Here is a 5,137-nt window from a genome sequence, read left to right as displayed (position 1 = left end):
AATAACTTCTAGCCAAAATTAATTATCCACCCATTGAGAAAATATTATTTGTACTTGATTTTTGTTATATAGAAACTAAGGCACTACATGTTAGCTCATAAGGTGAACCTTATCTCTAGAGTTATCCCTCTCTAATATCTTATGACTGTTCCAATATTATTTGGATGTTTGGAATGATGGTCCATGTTTCTCCTTTAGTTTGATATCACATTCGTTCATTTACATGCTATAAAAGGTCAAGCTCTGGCTAACTTTTTATCAATACACCATATTTCTACTAAGTCCCCTTTAAATGATGATCTTCCTAACGAGGAAGTTATCAGTTTAGAAGAGTAGGAGAGCACTACTTGAGAGTTATATTTTGATGGTATTATGCCCTATTAAAGGAATAAAGAACCACATGATGTTCTTCTAAGGAAGGCATGTATTGGGTTATTATTAATGATCACCAAGAAGGGATTAATGCATTATTATAACCACTTATTAGAGCCTTGCATGAATAATGAATCCAAATATGAAGCTTTATTAACTGGTTTAGAATTAACAATCTTTATGAAAATTAAGGAAATCAAGATATTTAGAGTCTCATAACTAGTTATTAATCAAGTTGTTAGTATTTACAAATTCTTGAAACCTAAACTCCTTCCAACTGCTAATAAATAGTTAAGCTTCTCTAAAAGAAAAAAGTTAAGCTTCTCTAGTAGATTCTGAATGTAACTATGTATAAGATACCACATGAGAGAAATTCTATGGCGGATGCCCTATCAAAACTCGCAAAGTAATTAGCATGTCTTAAAGAAGAATAAATCTCTATGGAAGTACAAGATCATAAGAGGACTTTGGGATTAATCTTTTCTCTTATATATTTAGAGTACATTAATAAAAATTTCCTTCTAAGGGTGAGATTGCTCTTAGGGTAGATAATGAGATAATATATTAAAGACATCTCTTCATCGATTACCTGCAACAAGGCAAACATCCTTAAGAGAAATCTGTCACTGACCAGATTGAGAGAAGGGCTCTCTCTTATGCATTGGTCAATGACACTTTAAACCGCCAATCTTTTAATTAGATGTGTGGTTATGTTGTCTTAACACACATGAAGCCATAAATATGGCAGCTGAGGTACATGTTGGATTATGTGGTGTTGATTAATCTAGGACTAAAGTGAAATTAAAAATTAAAATATTAAAGTATTATTAGTCATCATTGCTTGGAAACTACATGAATATTGCACATTGTTGTCATTAGTGCCAAGTACATGGTGTAGTTTTGCATTAGTATAATAACCTGTATTTTGACCCAAGTAAATAAATTTTTTTGGACTTATTATAACTTCAAATCATAAATCATCTTCGTCATGTTGTTATTATTATAGTAGTTTATTTATGCAATTTTTTTTGTAATTTTTGGGTGCCGATGCAAATCCTAAAGAAAATGGCACATGTAAGTACAAGTGGAGATTTGGGACCATCATGTATCCATTTTGCAAACCGATTTCATCAATATTTTCTAAATAAAATATATATTTTTATGAATATTTTTCTATAATTTTTGAAGCCCCAAAAATTTTTTATATGTTTATACTAAAAGAATTTGATTAAATTAATTATATAATATTTAATTATTATTTTAATCAAAATATCTTAATTCACAAAAAAAAATTAAAAAAAATTTCATATTCATTTTTGGCAACAAAGAATCATTGAAAGAAATTAGAGAGAAAAGATAAGAGAGAGAAAAGGAAATCTTGGATTTGAAGGCCGTGGAGCAATTTTTGTTAGTCAGCTCATTGAGGAAATTTGTTAATCTCTTTTTAAGGAACATTTATCTTATTTTTTATTTAAAAAATTATATGTTTTTTGTATTTTTTGATCAAATTTATACTTCCATTATAAAAAATTGAGAATACTTTTATAATGATAAGACTTTCACCGCATAATGTTTTCTATATTATAGAGATTGAGATTATTTATTTGAGATTTTTTACTAAGTGATTTTAAAATTATATCAATTTTTACCTACTTAAAATTTTATTTTGATGTCTAAAAATTATGATTTAGTTCAACTAAAGCTTCAAGATATTATTTTATGCAATATATTGTAATTTGGTTAAATTTTGAAAATATAAATTTTTGCCTAGTATGATTTTTGTTATATACCATTATGACACTTTGGTATTTTTTGAATTAAACTCAATTATTCTTTATTTACTACAATGTATTAAAAATGAATGTGGATATTTAATTGAGATTAATGTTATAGTGTTGTGATACTAATGTGTATGTAAAGACTGATAAAGATTGGTTGACCTGTTTGTTAGAAACTAATTAACCTGATAAGATGATGAGCTGATGAACTTTCCTTTAAATACTGTGGCTTGATATTATCATCTACTAATTCATGTGATACACTAATTGAGAGTTATAAGGAGATGATTACTATACTAACGAGGAAAGAGTGATGTCTTTGTTTACTGAGCCAACAATTTACTGATACAATACTAAAAACCACCATAATATTCTTACTTGTTTAGTGTGAATATTAAAATATATGTTCTTGAGGAATTATTCTTATTTTATTATTACTGCACATATTTATTATTAAAATATTATTATATTGCTCCTATCAGTGGATTGTTATTGTTATTGATTTAAATATTGATACTAAGCATGTGATATATTGAGCACATGACATACATGATATATTAAGCTTGTGATTAAGATATTAATTTAATACTGATATATAATAAATGAATAGCATGTGTACATTCATATATAATTTTATTAAATTGATTTGACTTCAACATTCTTTACTGATATTTTGATTTGATGCTTTATCCAATTTCTGTACTGATTGATATTAAGGATACGACCATTGCTTTATAAATTTTACACTCGTACTAGTTTATTGCATTATTGGTTTTTGTACTATAGTATTTTACTATTTATAGATTCTACTACTATTGCATTATTGCATGTGAAGTTTACTATTTTTGCACTAATACAATGATCATATGAATGTAACTGCTATTTTTCTATCATTGACAAGCATTTTGCTCCTTTGTCATGTTTTGAATTCAATTATAGGTTTTAGTGGCCTGCTGGGTTTTTTAAACTCATTATATGTGGTTAAATATTTCAGGTCAGGATAGAAGATTAGGAGAATAAGGTAGGTCATGATTTCTTCAGGTTATATTTCTTTTTAGTTTAGCTGTTATTTTGTACTAAGGACATGATAAATATGTGATGATTATATAGATCTTGAATATTGTATATGATTTTTGGGAATGCTCTGTTTGTTGTTATTCATTAAAAGATAAACGAATAATTCTTCCAAATTAGATTTTGGGCATCGCAATTAGTCATCAAATAAATTGCTACAAACTATATCTTCGTCGCCTTTTGAAAGTTGGTGCATGAATATTATTGGTTCAATTAAAATTATGAGGGAGAGTAATTGAGCATATGTTATGACATGATACTAATGTTTCTCAAAATTAGTTTGGATTCATCCCAAGTAGGTTTACCATAAAAGCTATATATTTGTTCAGAGATTTGATGGAGAAGTAAAGAAGAGTAAGGATGATCTACATATGATATTTATTGATTAAGAGAAAGAAAATAATAAAGTTTCAAGAGAAGTGCTTTGGAGCATTCTAGAAAAGAACGGAGTTAATAATACTTATATTCAAGTCATTAATGATATGTATATAAGTATTGTTGCTTTTGTTCAAACATAAGGTGGCTAGACAAAGTTATTTCCTAGTTTAGTTGAATTACATCAAGGATCATCTTTAAACCCATAAATTTTTACTTTTGTCAAGATGTTCTTACTATACATTTGCATGAGGGTGCACCTTCGTGCATACTGTTTGCTAAAGATATTATTCTTGTTGATTAGATTAGAGAGGTAGTTGATGAAAAACTTGAATTATGAAGGTTAACCTTATAGTTTAAAAGTTTTAGTTTAAGCAGATCTAAAATTGAATACATAAAGTAAAATTTAGTAATAATAGATCTAGTGATGGAATGGTGAGATTAAGTGATCAAATCATTAAAAAAAGTGCACGTTTTATATATATTGTGCTTATTGTTCAAATCAATGGTGAAACAAATAGAAATACTATTAGAAGAATTCAAATTGGATGATTGAAGTGGACGAAAGCATTAAGCATGTTGTGTGAAAGAAAAGTACCCCTTAAACATAAGAGAAAATTTATAAGATGATGGTGAGATCTGGAATGCTTTTTGATGTAAAATGTTGACCATTAAAAGAGAGCATTAAATTAAGTTGTGTAGAGATGAGGATGCTCAAGTGGACGAGTGGCTTTTAACTTAGAGACAAAATGCAAAATAATTATATACATGAAAAGGTTGTTGCACCTTGTTAGGAGAGTAGATGTATTAGATCCGACTTATGATAAGAAAGATAGTAGTAGATCAAAAAAGACTTATTTATAAAGTATTAAAAATGATATTTTTAAATTATATTTAAATGAGTTTGACTCTTAATAAGATGTAATGGAGAAAAAGATTCATGTAGCCTATATCACATGATAGAAAAAAGGCTATTACTGTTGTATTAAACAATTTAGATTAACTTTTCAAAGATTATTCTATTGTGATTTAATCATCATCATTCTAATGACAAAGGTTATCGAAATATGACCATGATATTATAATTACATGGTAAATTGAATTCTAATGACCAAAGAGTTCAAGATTTAGGATTCATTGTGCGAAGCATGCTTTCAATTCTAACACACAAATCTAAATTATCACCATCCTTCCAAGACTATATATAGAGAGATTGTCGCTATAAATATTTTCTAAAGGTCGAAGATACAAAATTTGCAATCAATGATGACCAAGAAGATGACGGGGACAAAAAGATGAAAGTCCTATTACGATCGAAAAATATTATAACGGTTGAGTAATATTTGGACTCTATTTGCTAAGAAAAAAAAGGCATACATTTTATACCCAAAAACATAATGAACATATTTGTTTAATTTTTAGTATTACAAAGTATAGAAAGCTAAAGAAAGCAATTAAAATAAAAAAGGATTAATGTAAATTTTCAATAAATCTTACATTTTCTTACCTACGAACAATATCGACGGCGGTAATCTCTC

Source organism: Dendrobium catenatum, unplaced genomic scaffold (assembly GCF_001605985.2).
Source record: "Dendrobium catenatum unplaced genomic scaffold, ASM160598v2 fragScaff_scaffold_1125, whole genome shotgun sequence".
In the NCBI taxonomy this organism is placed as follows: domain Eukaryota; kingdom Viridiplantae; phylum Streptophyta; class Magnoliopsida; order Asparagales; family Orchidaceae; genus Dendrobium; species Dendrobium catenatum.
Note: the sequence above shows the minus strand (reverse complement) of the source record.